The following is a 23,625-nucleotide window of genomic DNA, read 5'->3' on the forward strand; positions in this document are numbered from 1 at the left end:
CCACTGTCACTACATCTAAGTTAAGTACCAGGGCTATGAGTTTTGAGATTTTGGAGGGAGCCTTGTCTGTTTTGGTTTATATTATTCAGTTTTTATTCACGACCTTGCTGGGTCTCCCTCGGTACAGGCTCCTTCCTCTCTCTCTCTCGTTCGTTCTAACAATTTCCAATTAGTCCTCCATACTGATTGTTTCTCGTTGTGAACTTTACGGATCTCCACGGTTCACACACCGTATCAATTTTATATTGTCCTGTTTTATGATAAGTTATTTCATATTCATGTGCGTATATTGGAGGTTGGCATGCCTGATCGCCATCGGCATTCTTTTCCACATATCATATCTTAGCTTATTTACGTTCGCACGCCACGGACTCGCTTACTATTTTAACGTCATTCGTATGATTGCATTAGTTCGAGGGGCTTTCATGAGTCAGTTATTACAATTTAGTTTTCATTTTGTTAGCACTTCACTGACCCTGTGTTCTGTTGGTATCCCTGCCTACTCCTAGCGCCGCCAGGCTTGTTCCTTTCTGTCTCTTGTTCGCGCCCTCGTTTGTTTTACGATTGATTTCTAGCTAATTTTATTATTATTATCATCCAGCATGCCTTCCTCTCATATTTACCACGTGTTATGTTTTTTATAGAGTTTTTAACCTTTCCACGTGATCATATCACTCGTGTGTCTGGCAGGTTGGTATACCTGATATCGTCTCGTAGCCACCTACTCCTAGCCTCCCGCCGATATCTTATATGCGCCTATGTTCCCCTCCCGGGGGCATCCGCTTTGCACGGGCGGTTTCCCGTTGTTCTGTGAGGCATTCTATTATTATTCATTAACGTACATTACGTTTCCCCACTACTCTACCCGGTCGTAGTCGTTTCTTTCCGTCGCTCGTTTGGCGACGATCGGCGGGGAGTCTCGACTCGTTCTGTGGTACCTTGTTATGTTATTTAATATTAAGTTGTGTACGGGCTTCTCCCGCTTGGTCCCGCACTTCACGGACCCTTTTAAGATCCCCCCGGCCCTCTGTCACGCACCTCACGGACCTCATATAGATATATATATATATATATATGTAATAATAATAATAATAATAATAATAATAATAATAATAATGTTTATTGGACAAAAAATATTTACATACAAAGATTTACAAAAAGAAAAAAGACTCAGTCCAAGCCCATGTGGAGCAGAGCTCTTCGGGCAATAATACAACTAAAATAATATCATTACGGGATCCCCGGGAGTAGCTTTTATTCATTAGCATTCGGTCGAGTTTTTTTTAGTTGAGCCCCGGAGCCAACGTTATTCATTATTACTTGGATTCCCTTTATATTTTAGTCACCTTTTCTATTATATACGATCCTAGTTCTCGACCTTGCCTTCCATGATATGATCACGAATAGGTTTGACTTAATTTAATTCATTAATTTAAGTTGATTTAATAATTTTATAATCAAGTAAAGCTGTTATTTGATTTTTTAAACACCAGGGTCCCCTGGGGGGTCCCCTAATTTGCCTTCATTCAATTATTAAGGCATTATACATGAATAATTTTTATCATTTATTTGATGTATGACTTATAACCCCCGGATCCCCCAGGGTCCCCTATTTGCCTTCATTCATATGTTAGGCACTTATATGGATAGTTTTATCAGCGGTTGAATATATATATATATATATATTATATATATATATATATATATATATATATATATATATATATATATATATATATATATATATATATATATATATATATATATATATATATATATATATATATATATATATTATATATCTATACAGCTATATATATTCAACTTTTATATCATGATAGTAACTTTTATAATATTTAACCCCCGGACCCCCCAGGGTCCCCTATTTGCCTTCATTCATATGTTAGGCACTTATATGGATAGTTTTATCAGCGGTTGAATATATATATATATATATATATATATATATTATATATATATATGTATATATATATATATATATATATATATATATATATATATATATATATATATATATATATTATATATATCTATACAGCTATATATATTCAACTTTTATATCATGATAGTAACTTTTATAATATTTAAGCACTGGGACCTTCGGCCCCTAATTGCTTTCCTTTAAGAGACTCATGTATCTTTTATCTTACAGACTGTCCGCTGTGCGATGACGGTGTGTGTCGCTGTTCTCCACCAACCCTGCAGCCATAATGTGTGTCGTTCGCACGCTCTCTGCTCTCTTCAAGTGGATGACCTAGCTGTTTGGCATCCGGACAACTGTCCTGTCTGCTACAAATTGGTTTCCACTCTAACATCTGAATCGGTGAGTGCAGTTACTTTTATTACTTATTTATGGGGAGTCACATTTTAATGTCCTCTTTTATTATATTGTACTATAAGGCAACAGTCCTATGGACTTCCTGCATGCCCTATATGTGCCTACGAAGCCCTTGGGCTTTTTAGTTTTTCTTTGGCACTTTTTATCACTCACTAATAGACTGTTCTCTTTCAGAGCACCCAGCTTGAAATGGAAACAGCCTGAGCTACCCTCAAGATCTGGGTTGGCGGGTTCGCCCGCAACGTGAAGGCCAGACAGCCATATGTCCTTTCTGAGGAATGGTGTTCCCTTCTCTACCCCAATGCTAAAACATCAGCTGCGGTCCCCAAAGCGCTAGCGGACCCGATCATCGAGACCATTGCTTCACTTTTGCTGGCCCCGGACCAAGGGGAGACGGGCGCCACCCTAACTGAGGACGTCGCTACCCTCGACCTTGATGTGGAGCCCATGGCTCTGGATGATCCTGACGCAGGTAGGGACGTAGGTGAGTCAGGTGGTTCTCGGGGTGGGATTCCTCTCCCTAGCCCGGCTTTCTCTTCTATTTCGGACCAATCTTCCTTTCGCGGTTTTCCTGAGGCAACCAGGACTGATCTCAGCTCCCGACCCGTTCCACCCAAAGTGAAGGCTCCTCACAAGTCTCTATATAGAACCCACAACCCTTCGAGATCGTCACCCTCGGAGGCTAAATCCTCCTCCACTAGAGTTTCTCAAGACCCAATTGCTGTGCCCTCAACCTCTCAAGAGGTAGTCTCTGTTCCGGCACCTGTTCCCCCCCAGGCGGGATCATTTAACATGGAGGAATTTTCTGACAAACTGTTTGCTCGTTTTGAGTCGATACTATCGTCTCATACGAAGCAATCACACGAGAGGATAGCTTCTGTGGAGAGCCTAGTCCAAGGCCTCATGAGTTCGGGGCTACCACCTCCTCAACAGCAGTACCCCATTCCCGACGCCTCCAAGCTTCCTCCTTTCAATAAGAATAACCCTTGGAGGTTAGCATTGCATGCCCCCTTTTCGGAGGGTATGCTGTCAATCGAGGGTTTCAGTACACGGCCTCTTACTGACTAGAAATTCTACCCGCCAGGTCTCTAATTCCCCTTCCCCGGCTACGCTCGCCTCACAGAAGAAGCTCTGATCCGTTTAGATAAGGTTCCAAAGGAAACTGTCATTTTTCCTAAAGAACAGGCACAGTCTGTCTTGGTTCGCCTGTTCCATGAGTGGCAATGTTTGAACACCATGATTACGGCCCACAAGAGTTTGTACACTATGTTTGTGGCCGACGACCAAACCCCTACACCATGTGCGACCAAGATTCTGGAGTCGGTCTTCCAGGCTATCAAAGATGAAAAGCCTTTACCACAACTCAGGGAGACCGACTTAACCTTCCTCCTCTTTCCGGGGTCAATGACTGTTGGCGGAATGCCCCAGCTACCTTTTCAGTAGGTAAGTTGAGCCCGGACTGTGCCTCGACGCAGTTCCGCGAACGGCTTCCCAAACTCCCAGAATCTCTACTTAAATTAGAATTTGGTTCTAGGTGCAGGTTCGGCAGATCTATTAATTCGGTCACCCTTTCCGAGTTGGCCGTTGCCACTTACAACGAGGAGGACTTCCTTAAGGCCCTCACTAAGTCGTCACTGCAAAACTTCATGGCTGACGCCTATGATTTTGCAAGCGCCAGGACCCGTTGTCGACGACACGTCCTCTCTGAAGCCACCATTAGGCACGAGCCTAATGAGCTCATCAAAGCTCCAGTTTGGGGCCCGGATCTTTTCCCGGAGGATTTGGTTAACTCGGCCCTTAGTGAGGCAGCTAGGGCCAACCAAAGCCTCAAAGTTAGGTGGGGCCTCGTCCCAAAGAGGAGATATGAGCCGACTGGTTCCCCAATCTGAGGTAGGAAGAGACTGAGGCCTTTCCACTCTTCCCAATTCAGGGTTCCAACGGCTCCCCAAGGCCCCCAGCCTTCTACATCAAAGGGCCAGCAGCAAGAGCCATATGTCCTGGTCCCTCAGTCTCAAATCGCCTCCACGTCCTTCTCCCCCGCCTTTAACCCAATTTATGAGGCTCAGACCTCCTTCCGTGGCTACCAGCGTCACAGAGGTGCCAGGGGTGCCTTTCGCGCCCGAGGTAGCGGAAGGGGTTACCACCGGGGAAAGTCTACTCGTGGAAGCAGAGGAGGCAAATCATCCTCCACCCAATGAGACAACGCAGGTAGGAGGGAGACTGTACCTTTTTCGAGACCGTTGGAAGTTCAGCGATTGGGCTTCCAGCATTATCTCCAAAGTACTAGGGTGGAGCTGGATACAGGGACCTCCTCCACCGAACAGCTTTTACCAATTGCCAACAGAAGAACTATGTTCCTTCACGACAGATCTGCTACAAAAGAATGCGATCCAAAGCATACGTTGCTTAAGATTTCAAGGGCGCTTGTTCAGCGTGCCAAAGAAAGGCTCAGACAAACGAAGGGTAATCCTGGACCTGTCTCGTTTGAATTCCTTCATTCGTTGCGACAAATTCCGTATGCTTACCGTCTCGCAGGTGCGGACCTTACTTCCCCGTGGGGCCGTCACCACCTCCATCGATCTTACCGATGCCTACTATCACGTTCCAATAGCAAGGCATTTTCGTCCTTTTCTGGGCTTCAAGCTAGGCACACAAGCCTACACATTCAAAGTGATGCCGTTCGGGCTCAACGTGGCACCCAGAATCTTCACCAAACTAGCAGACAGTCATTCAAGAGCTTCGCACTCAGGGAATACAGGTAGTGGTAGTTATACACTGATTTTATGTTGTAACACCACAGTTCATCTTAATTGTGTTGGCTTTGTGCCGGCAAGGTGTTGTGCACTTCATCACATCATGAATATGCTACCGGTTTACTGGATGTGCAATAAAGAGCGGACAATGAGTAAGCTGCTCCTGAACTGGTTTCATTATTGCCTTGTGCATTAGGTTGAATGTTATTTGTGGAACAAAGTTTTTGATTTATAGTTCCTGCTCACTCTTCATAATGTTCCAGGACACTTGTCCTCGGTTAACGTACAGAATTCTAATGTGCAATTGGTGGTCTTCTCTCTGAATACCGCTGAGCTCTTCCAACTGATGGATGAGGGCGTCGTAATAAACTTGAAATGGTGTGACTTTGAGTAACTGTCTATAAAGACCCTGACCTGGAAGTTGTGCAGTATTTTTAGTTACAGTCGCTGACTTGATGTTGAGGAATCTTTTTGTGTGTCACGCCACACTGAAAGCTTGCTGGAAATGTCTGGCCAGAGTGTACGAAGGACTAGCCTACTCCCTCTCTGAAGCAGCTACTTACTGTATTTTGGTATTGAAAAATTTGTCTGTTATCATGGTTTCCTAAAGTGTTTCACTTTTTTCCCTGGGTTTTTGGTATATGGATGAATTTAAGTTTATAAGGTTTCATGCCATCATTTGAAAGTGTACCCATACATATGAGGTACATTGGATTTGTTGCATTGTGGTGATAGAAATAAATCTTTGAGACAAGCAAGTTGGGCCAATTATAGCTACAGCAAAATTACCTTTTGTTCTGAACCCCTTCAACTCAGATAAATTCAGTCTATTAATTTAAATTAATAGAAATTTAATCGATATAATTTGTTGTCTAGAAGTATAATTGCACTTTGGACCACTGAAATACCACTCTAGACCCCAATTTTTTGTTTGGACCCCCAGTAATTGTTCCATGGACCACTTGGTCCAGATGGACTGCTTTTGAAAACCACTGACATATTTTATAGTACATTACTTAACATAACTATTGCATAGTATTTTGCAGTTCCTTTAATTATGATAGTTCTCTATCAAGACATTTTGAATCTTTATTTACAGCATCGATGACAAGTTCGTTCTTTATTTACGGTAGTACTATACCAAGGCAGACACTTTAGTTCCTTTACTTACGATAGTATTGTATTAAGATATTTTGAATTTTTTCGTCCGTGGAGACATGTCGTGCCTGCAGTTATGTCCCTTGATCATTGTCATTGGTCGTCCATTTCTAATTGTAAGGCTTATCTGCACCCGCCTTGCCAACTGTGCCCCTTTGGTGAATATTTTCATGTAAATTATAATTGTTGCTTTTTGTTGCAAATGGTTCCATTCATATTTATAAATACTAGTGCTGTAAGTGTCTATTATTGTACTTATATATGAAGGTGAAACTAATTACTGTATTTCTTTAGATGTTAATTAGGCATACTATGTTGTGAGGATTTTAGTCATACAAGTACCTGTATACACACTAAACGTTAAATGAATGCAAGTACCAACCAGTCAACGCCTTATGGATTGCTTCAGGCATCATGAAGTTACTGCGTTGAACTGTACAAAAATTGTTAGTTGGCTTTTAATACTTACTGTATATAAAAACCATAAATACTGTAGATGATAGGATTGTACCTGGTCTTTTTATTAACTTGTACACAAAATTAGTAAAGGCTACATGTTAGGTGGCGAGGGTAGCGAGTCGACCTCTCCAAGAGTGTCATCACTTGAGCGATGTCGTCGTAGTACTAAAGTGATAGTAGAGTACATATATTACAGCATTATACATTACAGTATCAGCAGGCCTTGTGACTTCAGAACAAATTTGTTCCGTGACTGGAATACAAATCTACGCTATTTATTACTGGTATTACTTTCGGTGAAGTTGAGAGGATGAGCCGTTGAAATTTATCAAGGGTTAACTACCCATCTCGCTAGTTTGCTTGGGGGTATGGGGGGTAGCTCGCTACCCCTATCTCGCGCACTTGTGATTGAGCTCGCTTTGCTTTTGGCTCGGATGGAGATCGGTTGTTACCACTCATCCACTACGCTTATTTTGGACTGCCATTAATTTTTGTCTCAACTTGCGTTTTTATGTATAAATGAACGTTTTTCTTGTATATATAAATGTTAAATACCTTATTATATATAGGGTTGTCTTTTATTTGTTTGACAGGTTTTGTTACAAGATACTCCAGAAGAGGTTCATTGCCCTAAAGGAATGCTGTACAGCTCCTGGTTTCGAGGTAGCAAAGAGCAGGTAGGCTAATGATAATTTTTTCAAGTTCTCTTCATTTGAATGCAGATAATGTATCGGAATATTTTGTGGATGTTGAAAAAATATTTACATAATTTATATTTGAAAACCCCATTCCATTAGTTATGCCTTTCTTTCTTCCCGAGGTGTAATTTGATTTTTTGCGGAAATGCTGCAGGTTATCTTATTCAGCCTGGCTTTATAAGTGTGCAAGGCCCTGTGCACTTCGTCGCAACATGAATATTTTACTGGTATACGGAGAAGAACAAGATGGTGATTTGTGCTGTTGTGGTTGCCTATGCTCCTAATAGACTGAAGGTTGTATTAAAGGTGAGGGGAAAAGGCATGATCCAAATGGTAAATGCCCATTTTCTATGGATAGAGGATTAGAATCACAAGAGAAAAGCAGTGGACACTAAGGGGAAAAAAAAAGCAGTATTTTCCCCCAGGCATTTTGCTAAAGATGAACCTCAGCCGTCCACCAGTCTCTATACCACATATCCTCCGCATGCATTTTACCAAGCCCGCAAAGGCTGGTTTGACAAGGTTAAACAGCAATTTTCAGTGAATATAATTACTTGGGTGTTGGCCTATGAGGACCATGAGGCAACGAATCTTTTCTTTAACGAGCCTCAAAACATCGTGCAGTAGGGGTACGTGCAGTAAGGGTGCAAGCTGGAATAAGCTTTGAATATGAATGAAATGGGTAAGTTTATGATCATTTGCGGGAAATTCTATGATATATGCTCAATTTAAAGTGTACGTACGCTCAATGTGAATGTTTTAATTAGCATACATGCAGTATGTAAATATTAAAATACTGTATCATACCTGAATGATAGTTATAATTTAGATTATAAATAATATTCAATACTGTAGTATTTTTTTCTATAGTTTTTTTTTTATAAGATACAGGAGAAGAGGTTTGTTGCCCAGGAAGAATGCTGTCAAGCAAAGGATGGGTAGGCTAAGGTTGTGAATTTTTAGTTATCTTAAGTGCATGGAATTTTTTCAAATTTTCATTGGATGTTTAAAAGATAATATACATTATTAATAGTAACTGCACTATATGAAGTATATCAAAACTCCGTCTAATAATTTTTCCTGACTTGGGCAGCTATACACTGATTTTGTTCTGTAACACCACAGGTCATCTTAATCATGCTGGCTTTGTGTCGGCAAGGCTCTGTGCACTTCACAACCTGAATATGCTACTGGTTTACTGGATGTACAAAAAAGAGGTGTGGACAATAAGCTGCTCCTGAAATAGTGTCATTATTGCCTTGTACAGGAGGTTGAAAGTTATTTGTGGAACAAAGGGTTGGATTTAAAGGTCATGCTAACCCTTGTTATTGCTCCAAGACGCTTCTCCTCAGTTAACGTACAGAATTCTAATTGGCAAGAGGTGGTCTTTACTTCGAACACCGCTGAGCTCGTCCAACTGATGGACCAAGACTTTGTCAAAAACTTGCAAGGCCCATTACAGCAGACTAGTGATGGTGTGACTCGAAGTAACTGTCAATAAAGACCCTGACCTGATGTCATGCAGTATTTAGTTACACCATCGCGGACTTAGTTGTCCAGGAATTTTTTAAGTAACGCCAAACTGAAAGCTTGCTGGAAATGTCTGGCCAGGGTGTACGAAGGACTAGCCTACTCCCGCTCTGAAGCAGCAGCTTACTGTATTCTGGTTTTGAATAATTGAGTCGCTGTTATCATGGTTTCCTGAAGTATTCCACTTTTTTTTCCCTGGGGTTTTGGTATATAGATGAATTTAAGCTTAAAAGGTTTCATGCCATCATTTGAAAGTGTACCCATACATATGAACATTAGATTTGTTGAATTGTGGTGATAGAAATTAATCCTTGAGAAAAGTAAGTTGTGCCAATTATGGCTACAGCAAAATTACCTTTAGTTCTGAACCCCTTCAACTCTATTAAATTCATTCTATTAATTTAAATCCCTCTTTGAACTTTGTCATGATGTAATTATATAGAAATTTAATTGATATAACAATTTGTCCTGAAGTATAGTTGCACTATGGACCACTGAAATACCACAGACCGCAATGTTTTGGACCCCCAGTAATTGTTCCATGGACCACTTGGTCCAAATGGACCGCTGTTGAGAACCACTGGCATAGACGATCATCCTCCCCTTGTACCAGAATGGTAAGATATCTTTAAGTAAATTTTAAGGTTTTAAAATTAAAAGGAAATATGTAGATTACCTGAATTTAATAATTATTAATTCTTAGCAGTTGGTCAGTTATTTTGAATAATAAAAATACAATAACTTGATAAATAAAGTGTTTTTATAGGACATTAAAATAACTATTGCATAGTATTTTGTAGTTCCTTTATTTACAATAGTAGTGTATCAAGACATTTTGAATGTCGTCCATTTATAGCCGTATGGCTCATCTGCATCCACTTTGCCAACTGTGCCCCTTTGGTGAATATATACTAGCGCTGTAAGTGTCTATATGACTACTTAAATTTGTAAAGGTGAAACTAATTGCTGTATTTCTTTAAATGTTTATTAGGCATACTGTGTTGTAAGGATTTGTCGTTCATGTATCTGTATACATACTACTAGTTAAATGAATGCAAGCACCAACCAGTCAACACCTTATGGATTGCATCAGGCATCACGAAGTTACTGCGTCTGTACAAAAATTATTAGTTGGCTATTATTATTTACTGTATATTAAAACCATAAATACTGTAAATGACTATGATAGGACTACCTTGTCTTTTATTAACAGTACTGTACACAAAATTAGTAGTAAAGGCTACAAGTTAGGTGGCAATGGAAGCGAGTCACACTTCCTAAGTGTGTGTTCACTTTAGCGATGTCGTCGCAGTACTAAAGTGATAGTACAGTACTGTATATATATTAAATTGCTATACAATGCAGTATCAGCAGGTCTTGTGACTAAATAACAAGTTTGTTCCGTGACTGGAATACAAACCTACGCTATTTATTAGGGGTATTGCTTTCTGTCAAGTTGAGAGGACAAGCCATTGACATTTAGCGAGGGGTAATTACCCGTCCCGCTATTTAGCAGGTGTTGGGTGGGGTAGCTCGCTACCCCTCTCTCGCACACTTCTGATTGAGCTCGCTTTGATTTTGGCTCGGATGGAGATCGGTTGTTACCACTCATCCACTACGCTTATTTTGGACTGCCATTAATTTTTGTCAAGTTACGTTTTTATGTATAATGAACGTTTTTCTTGTATATATAAATGTTAAATACCTTAATATATATAGGGTTGTCTTTTATTTAACAGGTTTTGTTAGAAGATACTGTACACCAAAAGAGGTTCATTGCCTAAGAGGAATGCTGTGCTCCTGGTTTGAGGTAGTCAACTCTGTGGCCTGTCACGGAGTAGAAGTAAATAAAATGGAATTTAAAATGTATAGTGTGCAAATGTCGGTAAAGTCCTTAGAGAAGGAATATGAACATATGTTTCATAGAAATAGTGGATTTTTTTTTTAATATTTACTTCCTGATTTTTATACACAGCAAATAGAGCTTTTAAATTACTGCTTGGAAAGTTTTGCTCTCAAATAGTCAAGATTCAAATAGTAGATGCTTCAATGTTTTAATTCTTCATGCTTGCTATTTCATTGCTACCGGAAAGGGTAGGGTAACGTTTAGGTGTTGAAATGCCTAGTACTTTTAAATAGATTATTGATTTCTGTATATATAAAACATCTATTTACTTGTTCTTTTGCAGGGCCATTTATATTAATTTTCTTGGCTGTCCCTCCTAAAGTTATGTCAAGAGTAGGCAATTAAGGAACTTCAATAGAAATCCAGTGGACAAACTTCAGAATACATAGATTAAGTAAAATTCTAGCTTTTCAACTGTGGAATCAAGAATTAAATGGTTATTTCAGGTTTGCCCAATGGTTTCCATTGGGTATTGTACTTTGAAAAAGAAATTTAGAAAATTCAGTATGAAACTTTTGCTTAAGTAAAAGGTATTACAGTACATACCATTTTGAATACTGTACTAAAAAATTTTCAGTTATATCTAAATATATTCAACCCATTTATAATTGACATCTTCCATTTAGAATACCAATTTTTATCCCACGATTTTTCAGATTTATGAAAAATTACCAATTTGTTCCTACATATAAACAATTGTCCTTTTCAGAAAAAGGCCTGCCCACTTGAGAGGCCACCAAGTAGTCACTTTAGTTTTGGCCGTACCTCCTTACAAACTACAGTACTATTGCTTCATAAGCTTGTTGTGATCTTTTGGTATGCTACGTTTTCCTAGTAACAGGACCTGGTACTGTAAGAACATTGCATCCCAGATGGTGGTGGTGGTTGTTGTTGTTTTGTCTTTGCTATTTTACGCTTTTGTTTTTTTTAGACAAGAAAATTCTATTTTAATGGATTTGCTTGCAAGTCCAATTTGGACCTACGAAGAATAGCGATTTAAAGAATAGCGAATTAAAGTTTAGCGATTTAGTCTGTTAGTTTGTTCTCGCCTCAGAGGCTTCGATTTAGACTATATCCTTGTTTTTTTTTTTTGTTACGTTATTCTTCGTTCTTGGTTATTACTAAGAAAAGCAATCAATTTTATTAATGTTCTTGTTTTATTGTGTGATGTTAGTTTTTTATTATGTAACCTTGAGAGCGAAAACAGAGACTGCTCGTTCCCTGTTCTACAGATATGAGTTATCCCTTCTCTCGTTTTCTTTGTTAGCTCGAGTAAGAGAGGTGAATTTCCCGTTCTCCGTTTTTATACGATCACGAGTTATTCAAGCCTCCTATTAGTATCAGAGTTGATGATAGTACGTTTAATATTATAAACGTTTTTATTGATGTGGTTACTGTTAATATAGCTAACACTATTAATAGGTACGTTAGTGTATGAGTCATTAATTGGGGTCGTTTTATACCGACACCCTTAGCTCCGGAGTTATGCTTAGCTCCGCCTTGAGTTATGCTCCGCTATATGGATACTCATTGGGTGAGAACTAGTTAACGTTCAGGAGCAGATTTTTGGAGTGCAACGGTGAAATCCGGCACTCGGACTCCGGCTGAAGCCTTTTACACACGAACCTTTGTCATGTTTGATCATAATTACACCGTTACGACCGGCTTCACGGGAGATAACACAATCATTCATTGAGGTTAATGTTATCGTACCGGGAACGGTCACGATATCACGGTGACGGGCCTTTGCTACCGGATCTCCGGTACAAACAGAGATCAAGCAGACGGCCAGAACCGGAGTTAACAATGTGATACCGATGAAGACTTCACAGTTTCATTATTACGGTCCCTTTTTCATCGAATCTCCGGCTTCACTGGAGATAACACAAACATTCAGTATTAGAGAATGTTATCGTACCGCTGAGGATCACGTTTTCACGATGACGGACCTTTGTCACTAGTTCTCCGTTACAAACAGAGATCAATCAGACGATCAGAATCAGGGTATGAACCCCTTTTTCATAAATAATCACAATATCGTTATTACGATCCTTTTCATCGAACCTCCGGCTTAACCGGATATCGTACAGGCGATCAGCATTGAGGTTAATATTAGTTTTCCTCTGGTGTTCACGTTGTCACTATGACGGACCTTTGTACCGGGGATTGTTACCGGAGCTCCGGTACAGACAGAGCTCACTCAGACCACGGGTGGCCAATCTCTTGTTTTGCTGTAAAGGAAAGGATTTAACATGAATACAAAGTAAACTGTACTTACTTTAATGACACTTTGAATTTGCGTTGGTAATATTCATTAGTTATTCTTGAAAGTCCAAATAAAAATATATGAACATAACTATGCCTATATTTATGCATATATTTAATTCTAACTATGTATAAATATGGATAAATATCCATACAACATCGTGTTCAAATAGAAATAAATTGATTATGCCTATATTTATGCATTTTCAATTCTAACTATGCCTAAATATGAATAAATATCCATACAACATAGTGTTCAAATAGAAATAAATTGATTGTGCCTATATTTGTGCATATTCAATTCTAACTATACCTAAATATGAATAAATATTCATACAACATCGTGTTCAAATAGAAATAAATTGATTATGCCTATATTTATGCATATTCAATTCTAACTATGCCTAAATATGAATAAATATCCATACAACATAGTGTTCAAATAGAAATAAGTTTCCACTCAGTACTGGGAACCAAACGTTGGCCCCTTCTAATGAAGGGCCGGGTCGAGACTAACCATGCCATGAGAGGCTATCTACTGTTCCTTGAAACTCTGGTCAGTGAACAGATGAATCAATAGAATACTAATAGCCAGTAAATAATGTTAGACCCGGTTCTGAACGTCTGAGTCAGGGGTGGCCAACCTGTGGCGGATGCGCCAACAGTGTCACATTTCATGAATACAAGTGTCGAACTATACCCCAAAAGATAGTACATTAAATGATTTTTCTTTAAAATTGATTTTTATGAGTTATACAGCTGATCCCAGCCTGTGAATAGGATCACTAACCAAAGTTCAAGGAACATCCAGACTTATGTCCCCTTTCTTTTACAGAAGGTTCGCCTACATGGTTCCCGTCAGGATGATGATGAATCTCTCTGGCCTGCAAGAGAGGCTCTCCGCCCTTGGTTATCAAGGTTGGGAAGAAATGCTCCATCTAGAGGTCCCTATCTCCTCAGAGTGTCCTCTCTAAGGTTGGACGACGACCCCATGGACGGGCAGGTAGGTGGGGATGAATTTTGAGCCTTCAGCTTTGCAATTACCTACGTCACCGACCTAGGACCCTTAATGGATCCTGATGTTCATGTTACCCTGCATAAACCGTGACTGCTAAAAGCAACACATTCTAGGGAAAACCAAGGGGCTATGACGGAGCTCAAAAGTATGGTAGTGAGTCAGATCCGTTCAGGAACTCAGAAGTTTCCCCCTACAGCCCCAGGCATATCGAAGTAACCTCCTTCGATAAAAACAACGCATAGAGATTTGCCTTACATGTTCCATATATAGATGGTACCATAAATCTGGATGGCATAGACGTCCTCCCTCTGGGGGACCTAGAATTTACTCCCAGGTACTAGAATTCCCGTTCAACGGATTCATTCGATTGAAAGAGATTGCCTTGGTTAGGTTAGACAAGGTACCGAAGGTAACAGTATTATTTCCTAAAGGGCAGGCCCGATCTGTCTGGACCAGGATGTTGTCAGTCTGGGGGGTACGATAATTCCAAGATCTGCCCTTCCAATTCGACCTACACGTTTGATGGTCTGATCGGGTTAGTTGTGGGAAATACGTTCTGTCTGAGGCCTCTATCAGACAGGAATCGATAGTCGGTTACCCACTCGTCATCACAGCCTCCCTCCGATTCGACGTCTATGCATCCAAATCCCCCTCATCAGGTGGTCTACCTCACTGATTCCCCAGGTACACAGCCCAACCCCGTTGGGATGTTTTACCTGCATACAGCCCTAGATCCGAACCCTCAGGCTCCTTTCGTGGACACCAGAGAGGAGGCTACAGGAGTAGAAGACAGTCTCGCCATCGAGACGGACCTAGAAAAAAGGGGGCTCGGAGAAGGAAAGTACCTAGATTCACCCCCTCACAACGCGGTGGTCCCGGTAGGGGGTAGACTTTACCACTTTCGAGACCATTGGACCTTCGGTCTGTGGGCTCATAGCATAATCTCTAAAGGTTTGAGGTGAAAATGGCCACAAGGTCCTCCTCCTCCACCAGTGACCTTCTCCCAGAAATCCACTCCCATCCTGGAAGAGTACACCACAGGGTTACTCAAGAAGAAGCAATCAAACGGGATCGATCACTGAAGTTCCAAAGCCACCTGTTCACAATTCCGAAGAAAGGCTTGGCGGCATTGAGAGTGGACCTGGACTTGTCAAGCTAAACTCTTACATTCTCTGCGACAAGTTCCGGATGTTGACTATCTCTCAGGTACGGACCTTACTTCCCCGTAGGACCGTCACCACCTCTGTCGATCTTACCGACGACTATTATCTTGCGCCTTTAGCTCGAAACTTCTCTTCTTATCTGGGTTTCCGCCTAAGCAGGAAAGCCTTTGTGTTCAAGACATGCCCTTTGGCCTCAACATTGATCCCAGGATATTCACAAAACTAGGAGAGAGAGTGTTAGAACAACTCAGGAACCAAGAGATACAGATCATTGCTTATCTGGCCGGTTGGCTCATTTGGGCCCGGCCGGTCATAGAAGGCAACAGAGCTACGAAGGAATTATTCCAATTTCTCGACAACCTGTGATTTCGGGTCAATCTCCAAAAAATCTCGCCTGCAACCATCAGTCCGCTTAGAATGGTTAGCCATTCAGTGGGACCTTTCGAAGCACACGTTGTCTCTCCCTTCCAAAAGGTAAGAGGAATAGTTTCCAAGATCAAAAAATTTTCTCAAACACAAACAGGTGTCCGAAGAGCCTTAGAAAGTATCCTCGGACTTTTCCAATTCACTTCAGTAACAGATCTAATAAAAGCCAAACTCAAAGACATCAATCGAGTTTGGAGAAAGAGAGCTACAGTACCTATAAGAGACATGGTCTCGAAGATCCCCTCTGTCTTGAAAATGAGACTACGCCCATGGTCCGAACCGAAGGACCTCTCCAAATCGGTTCCTCTACAATTCCCACCTCCACAAGTGACATTCCATACAACCGCGTCTCTAAGTGGATGGGGGGGATTACTCCGAACATCAGATGTTTCAGGTTCTTGGTCACTCTCCATGAAACAGTCCCATATCATTGTTCTCAAAGCCATGACAGTGTTCTTGACCCTGAAGAGAGACTCTCCTCCGAGGTCGACCCACATCAGAGTAGTGTCAGACAGCACAGACGCAGTACACTACGTCAACAGGGGAGGATCCAAGTCACCCAACCTGAATCAGATCCTGGTCACTATCTTCGCCTGGGCAACAGAAGAGAACTGGTTCCTGTCAGCACCTCACCTAGCGGGAGGCCAGAATGTGAGAGCGGACTCACTATCCAGGACGGATCCACTGGAGTCAGAATGGTCTCTAGACATAATTTCATTCCGGTGGATACTCAGGCTCGTTCCAGGCCTCCAGGTAGATCTATTCGCAACTCAGATGAATCACTAACTTCCTTGTTATGTGACCCCAACCCTGGACCCTCGGGCTTATGCCATGGACGCATTACCCCGGGATTGGAACCATTAGAAGAAGATTTCCCTATCTCCCCCAGGGAATCTTCTAAAAACTTTTACACAAACTACGCTCCTTCCCGGGCGCAGTGGCTTTAGTACCACCTCACTGGCCAAGAACAGTTGGTTTCCTCTCCTCCTCGAGTTGAAACTCAGTCCCATCCGGATCCCGTTCCTCAAACTGACCCGAGTATCCAAACTCACTGTGTCAGATTACTCAAGGATAGTTGGCAGCTCGTAGAGATGCGAACATTGAACCGGAAACGATCTCTTCATCGAATGGGACAAAAAGGGACTCGACAATTCGCCAATATGATTCGGCCGTTAACAACTAGTAGGTCCCCTAAGAGTGCAGACCATACTCGTATGTCCCCGCATTTAGCCATCTCTTTCTTGAGGTTCCTATTTGACAAAGGCCTAACAGTTAGCACTTTAACCACCATCAAGTCAGCTTTGAAGAAGATCTACCTTGTTGGGTTCAACATTAACCTAGCTGATTCCTATTTCTCATCAACCCCAAAAACATGTGCTAGGCTTCGACCTTCGGTTCGGCCACAAAAGGACTCTTGGTCTCTGAACGGTGTTCTCAAACTTGCGATGGACACGGACAATGAATCCTGCTCTTATATCACTCTTCTTAGGAAGACTTTATTTCTAACGGCTATGGCCTCAGGTGATGGAACATCAGAACTAGCAGCTCTCACGAAACCCGGAAAACATAGATTTCCTCCCTTCAGCCAAAGTACTCCTTTCCAGACAAAGCTTCCCTAGCTAAAAAATGAGGATCCGCAAAATAGGTGCTCCTCTCGGAAGATTATTCTTCATCCCCAGGATTTTTCTCCGTGTACAGTCACACTCTCAAGCCCCTTTTTAGCTAGAACTGCCACCCGCTCGTCTGGCTCCTTGGTTATCAGGGAACAAGGAGGTACTATTTCCAGTCACGGTATCAGGCAACAAATCCTCTACTTCATTAAACATACTAATCCGGAATCATTTCCCCAGGCTCATGATATACGGACAGTAGATGCCTCCAACAATGACTTCCAGAACAGGGACTTTGATGATTTTAAAAAATATACGGGTTGGAAATCCCCTATGGTTGTCAAACGCCAATATCTAAAGATCTTACAGGCCCTTAAATACCCAACGATGGCAGAGGGGAGCCTTATCTCTCCCCATTAATCTCCTCTTCTTCCTTTCTTCCATCTCTTCTCTTCTCCCTCCTACCCGCCACTCACACCACGTCGCCGCTCTCCTTGGTAGTTCGTTAGCCCTATGATATTTGCCATGTTTAATTCCTATGGTTTAACTGTTATTGTAGTTACCGTTCCTTTAATGTTTAGATATACTTAGACATGTAAGGTTTGATGCCTTTGGGATTCGACACTCAGTTGGTTCCTTGTCGTCATTATTATTTAACCTTACGTTCCCTATGTCATTTGGCTGGTTGGTAATTGGACGATTACTTTATTATATCATAGTATTGTCGTACATGGTGATTGTATTCTCCTCATTATGTTATTAATTTATTGGGCTTGGAAGGCATTCTCTGGTACTTTTTCGCCGGCCGTCACAGGTCGACCCAGAAAAGGGATTTTGACGAAGGAAAAATCTATTTCTGGGGAGAGACCTGTGACGCCCGGCGAAACCCTTCCCGATTATTTTTGTACGGACCCACCCTTTCCTTGCCAAGCCATATGTTCTTGCAGAAGGATGACCTAGTGAGCGCGAGTGGTGGGTGTCGGTAGGGTAACCCAACTGTATTCTCTAGGGCCTGTCACGGCCCTCCCCCTTTGATGAAGGGATTATCTAAATGGAAGACAGCCTGTGAATAGTGTTTTACAAACGCCCTTGTTAGATATACGACACCAACAAGGTGCTTGCGCGAGGGTTGTAACCTCTGCATTCCATGCTTTTAATTTTCTCTGGTATATTTGGAAGATTTATATCAGAAAAAGTACAAAGAAGGACTTTTTCGCCGGGCGTCACAGGTCTCTCCCCAGAAATAGATTTTTCCTTCGTCAAAATCCCTTTTCACATGTAAACTTGAAAAAAATAAAAAAAAAGATGAAAACAATAGAATAGTGCCCAAGTGTACCCTCAACAAGGAAACACTAATCTAAGATAGTGGAAGGCCATGTAATGGCACAGAGGGGCACTACCCCAGACTAGAGAACATTGGTTTGATTTTAGAGTCGTCCTAGAAGAGCTACTTACCGTAGCTAAAAGAGCCCCTCTTACCATTACCAAGATAAAAGTATCCACTGAACAATTACATTGCAGTAGTTAACCCTTTGAGTGAAGAAAACTTTTGTAATCTGTGTTGTCAGGTGTATGAGGACAGAGAATATGGAAAGAATAGGCTAGACTATTTGGTGTATGTGTAGGCAAAGACAAAATGAGCCATAACCAAAGAGAGGGATCCAATTTAGTACTGTTTTGGCCAGTCAAAGAGATTAACTCTGCTGTGGTATCTGGTCAACCTGATTACCAAATTACAAATGGAACTATGGAAGTGGTGCCATTCCGGGACAAAAAGTCTCTCGCTCATCTGCAATAATGTTTGTTCTTGCATGATCCATCAGGGGGGAAAGCAACAGCAGCAGCTGTCTTTTTTTTAATGATTTGGCTAGGTTTTTCTAGCCTGATTTTAGACCATTGCCCGCATGTAAAACTATTTGGTGATAGAACACTGAAAAAACATTGAAAAAGGTATTTTAGGTTAAAATAAAAGTTTAATTTTGTGATATATATTTTGGGTAAAAAGCATGTTACCACAGATACTTTGTCAATGGTATTGATGGTTTGGAAAGACAGCAAATGGCATTGATAAATCGTAAGTAGGGGAGACGGAGATGATAAAATCTGCTGCTGTGATTTGATCATCTACCGTCATTATTTTTTATTACTAGTGAAGCTACAACCCTACATCCAGATAGTTGTAACCCTTAATTCATTATTGGAACTTCAGTCTTTTGTTTGAGGGGATGCTAAACAGGTGGAAAATAAATTTGCAGCTAAAGTGATAATTTGGCTCTACATCCTTGGAATGTTGAATGACTAAATGGACATTGTGTAGGTATAATGCCATGAAATCACTACAGTGTGAAGTCATATACTAAAATAGAGAACTCAATCTAGACCTTTCCTGGTAGCAATATTATTTATGCTAGACTCAAAATTTGCGATGTACTTGAACTTCATACAAATTTCTAAAACTTTTGGTTTTCTCGTATTTGCCCAAATATCATGAAGTAACGTTCTTACTAGATAGCTGCCCAGAGTTACTTCTATGAAGACTACTATCTTCATGATTTGATTACAAATTACACAATTTTATAATCAGAAAGAAAATAAATTTGTATAAATCTACCAAGATGAATAACCACCATGAGAAGTTAAAAGTAATAATGGAGAAAAAAATATTTTATGAATATTTATAGCAAAAAAATAAATATATTTGCCATGCATGTTTAAAGTTTGGAGACCCTGCAAAGAGGCTTATTCTTAGAAAATTTGGCTCATGATATACGGACAGTAGATACCTCCAACAATGACTTCCAGAACAGGGACTTTGATGATTTTAAAAAATATACGGGTTGGAAATCCACTATCGTTGTCAAACGCCACTATCTAAAGATCTTACAGGCCCTTTAATACCCGACGATGGCAGCGGGGAGCCTTATCCCTCCCCATTAATCACCTCTTCTTTCTTTCTTCCATCCCTTCTCTTCTCCCTCCTACCCGCCACTCACACCACGTCGCCACTCTCCTGGGTAGTTCGTTAGCCCTATGATATTTGCAATGTTTAATTCCTATGGTTTAACTGTTATTGTAGTTACCGTTCCTTTAATGTTTAGATATGCTTAGACATGTAAGGTTTGATGCCTTTTGCGATTCGACACTTGGTTGGTTCCTTGTCGTCATAATTATTTAGCCTTACGTTCCCTTTGTCATTTGGCTAGTTGGTAATTGGACGGTTACTTACATTATTATATCATATTATTGTCGTACATGGTGATTGTATTCTCCTCATTATATTATTACTTTATTGGGCTTGGAAGGCATTCTCTGGTACATTTTCACCGGCCGTCACAGGTCGACCCAGAAAAGGGATTTTGACGAAGGAAAAATCTATTTCTGGAGAGAGACCTGTGACGCCCGGTGAAACCCTTCCCGGTTATTTTTGTACGGACCCACCCTTTCCTTGCCAAGCCATATGTTCTTGCAGAAGGATGACCTGGTGAGCGCGAATGGTGGGTGTCGGTAGGGTAACCCAACTGTATTCTCTAGGGCCTGTCACGGCCCTCCCCTTTAATGAAGGGGTTATTTAAATGGAAGACAGCCTGTGAATAGTGGTTTACACACGCCCTTGTTAGATATACGACACCAACAAGGTGCTTGCGCGAGGGTTGTAACCTCTGCATTCCATGCTTTTATCTTTCTCTAGTATATTTGGAAGATTTATATTAGAAAAGGACTTTCACCGGGCGTCACGGTCTCTCCCCAGAAATAGATTTTTCCTTCTTCAAAATCCCTTTATTATTAATCACAATTGAATTATTCAGGACCTTTCACCGGAGATCACCAATATGCTTAACAATAATATTAGCCTTAGCCTTTAGCTACTGCTTGTGTTTTATAATTTATTTATTACGGGCCTGTCACTGGATCCCCGACCCTGTCAGAGGTTCGGCAGATTTCATTAGATTATTTATTCTTATTTTAATAATATTTATAGTGATACGGACCCATTTCCATTGCTCCGGCACACTCCGGTGCAGGAAACATTTATATTTAACGTATTTTAATAGGGAGCTCCGGCTCTCAATCACTGAACTCCCCTAAGCACACATACTTCATTATATCTAGGCTGTTAGTAGATCTTAATCCCTTACCAGAGTCTCAAGGAACATCCAGACTTATGTCTCCTTTCTTTCACAGAAGGTCCGCTTTGCTGCCCAGGGCTGCCCCGCCTCGTTCAACGATCCCGTTGGACATGACCTCTGTCGTTCGCATGCGCATTGCGCCATCTCCTTTATTCGGGAGCCGGGACAAACCCCATATATGATCTGGTTCCCGGAATCGTGCACACACTGTTACGAGTTGTCCTCCATACTCCTGAACGATGATGTTAGTTTTCGTTTTGTTCCTGGTTTATCTTTTGGAGATACATTAATTTGTCCCTTAATTATATATACATGGTATATTTCGGAGAATGATCCTTCTCCTTCATCACTAATCACCTCAACTCTTTCAGGCCGATGATGAGTCTCTTCGGTCAGCAGGGGCTGCTGTTCGTCCGTGGTTGTCAGGCTTCGATGGAGACATGGCCTCCCGTCTCTTCCCAGGCTCGACAACTGCAGCAGTCACTCCGAAAGTAGCTGCCCCTTTAATTGAAGAAGTCAGAGCAACCATTTCCGCGGAAGAGGAACCCCTTTTACCGGTGGACGTGGCAGATCTAGATCTAGACGTTGAACCCATGGACGAGCAAGTAAGTGGTGTCGAGTTGGTGGAAACCTTTTTCTCTCCTACTCCTTCTTCTACCTCTTCCTTTCTTGGCTTTGATAAGCCTACGGCTTCTCCTCGGGATCCCTCTGTCCCCGTACGATCCAAGGTGAAGCCACTACGTACTTAGTCTTCAGCTTTGCCAGTATCGACGTCACCGGTCCCTGGACCCTCGACTGCTCCTGATGTTCCTATTGCTCCCCATAAAACCGTGACTTCTAAGAAGTCCAAGTCCGTCAAGTCCAAGGCTCCATCAACGGGTGGCTCTCAGGTACCCTCCTTCCCCGTCGACCTGATCAGGGATATAGTCAAGGAGCAAATTCAACAACAGTCTGGGGCTATGACGGAGCTTAAAGATATGGTGGCTACTCTGATTCGCTCCGGAACTCAGGTTCCGCCTCCTTCAGCCCCAGACGCATCGAAGCTACCTCCCTTCGATAAAAACAACCCTTGGAGGTTTGCCTTGCATGCCCCATACTTAGATGGTTCCCTAACTCTAGAGGGCATAGGCACCCGCCCTCTAGAGGACCTAGAATTCTACCCCCCGGGGCTAGAATTCCCATTCAATGGCTTCGCACGCCTAAAGGAGCATGCATTGGTTCGAATGGACAAAGTACCGAAGGAAACGGTGATATTTCCGAAAGAGCAGGCCCAAGCTATCTGGGCCAGAACTCTATCAGAGTGGGGGTGTAATAACTCCAAGCTCACCCCACACAAAGGTGCCTTCACTATTTTTACGACGGCATCGTCCATCTCTTTACCGCTCATAGACAAAAGTCACAGAGCTTACAATACAGGCCATCAAGGAAGGCTCTACCATGCCGGCTCTCAAGGAGACGGACTCCACCTCAGTGCTCATTCCGAGTACCTCTGCAACCTGGGACGACGCGTCTTCTACCTTCACAGTGGGGAAGCTAGACCCAGACTGTGCCTCTACTCTTTTTTTCTGAGAAGCTCCCCAGATTACTAGAGAGTCTTCTCAAAACTGAGTTCGAGACCCGTAATAGGCTAGCTAGGTCCCTCCACTCCATCACCTCCATAGAGTCCCTAGCCTCTGTTTACCCCACGGAAACCTTGTTCAGGGTTTTCACAAAGAACCTGCTTCTGTCCTACCAAGTGGACCTCCACGACTTCTGGTCGGCTCGGGTTAGCTGCAGGAAGTTTGTTCTGTCTGAGGGTTCCATCAGACATGAACTGAACAGGCTGATAGCGTCCTCCTGCTGGGGTAAGAACCTATTCCCTCAGAACGAAGTTGATAAGGTTCTTCAGGACGCTGCAAGGGCAAATCAAAATTTGCAAGTAAGGTGGGGCCTCTCGACCAAAAGGAAGATCGAATCCCACAAGCAAACGTTCAAGAAGAAGCAGAGATTTATTCCTTACAAGACGAACCGGGGCCACTACCACCAATCGTCAGTTCCCCACACGTCGACACAGTCCCCCTCTGCTTCGACTTCTCAACAACCGGCTCCCCCTCAGCAAGTAGTCTACCTCACTGCTCCCCCAGGTGCACAGCCCAACCCCACTTGGATGTCCT

General features: G+C 41.8%; 1 protein-coding gene and 2 long non-coding RNA genes across 5 annotated transcripts in view; 2 read left to right on the forward strand and 1 right to left on the reverse strand.

Annotated features, from left to right (window-relative positions):
• LOC137658489 (uncharacterized) overlaps positions 1–10,617 on the forward strand; it is a 38,619-nt gene extending 28,002 nt beyond the window's left edge. Inside the window, exons 2-4 of one of the 2 annotated variants that reach the window (XR_011047341.1) lie at positions 7,323–7,406; positions 7,550–8,375; positions 8,553–10,617. This is a non-coding gene — a long non-coding RNA (uncharacterized lncRNA). Of the gene's footprint in view, positions 1–7,322; positions 7,407–7,549; positions 8,467–8,552 lie in introns of those variants that run through there. The other variant, XR_011047340.1, reaches the window with a different exon arrangement.
• The window catches only part of LOC137658497 (adhesive plaque matrix protein-like), a 1,563,467-nt gene that overhangs the window by 516,074 nt on the left and 1,023,768 nt on the right, over positions 1–23,625 (reverse strand). The gene's annotated exons all lie outside the window — the stretch shown is intronic.
• LOC137658498 (uncharacterized) overlaps positions 21,915–23,625 on the forward strand; it is a 76,676-nt gene continuing 74,965 nt past the window's right edge. Inside the window, exon 1 of the long non-coding RNA XR_011047344.1 lies at positions 21,915–22,077. This is a non-coding gene — a long non-coding RNA (uncharacterized lncRNA). The remainder of the gene's footprint in view (positions 22,078–23,625) is intronic.

This window comes from Palaemon carinicauda, chromosome 19 (genome assembly GCF_036898095.1).
Source record: "Palaemon carinicauda isolate YSFRI2023 chromosome 19, ASM3689809v2, whole genome shotgun sequence".
Lineage (NCBI taxonomy): Eukaryota > Metazoa > Arthropoda > Malacostraca > Decapoda > Palaemonidae > Palaemon > Palaemon carinicauda.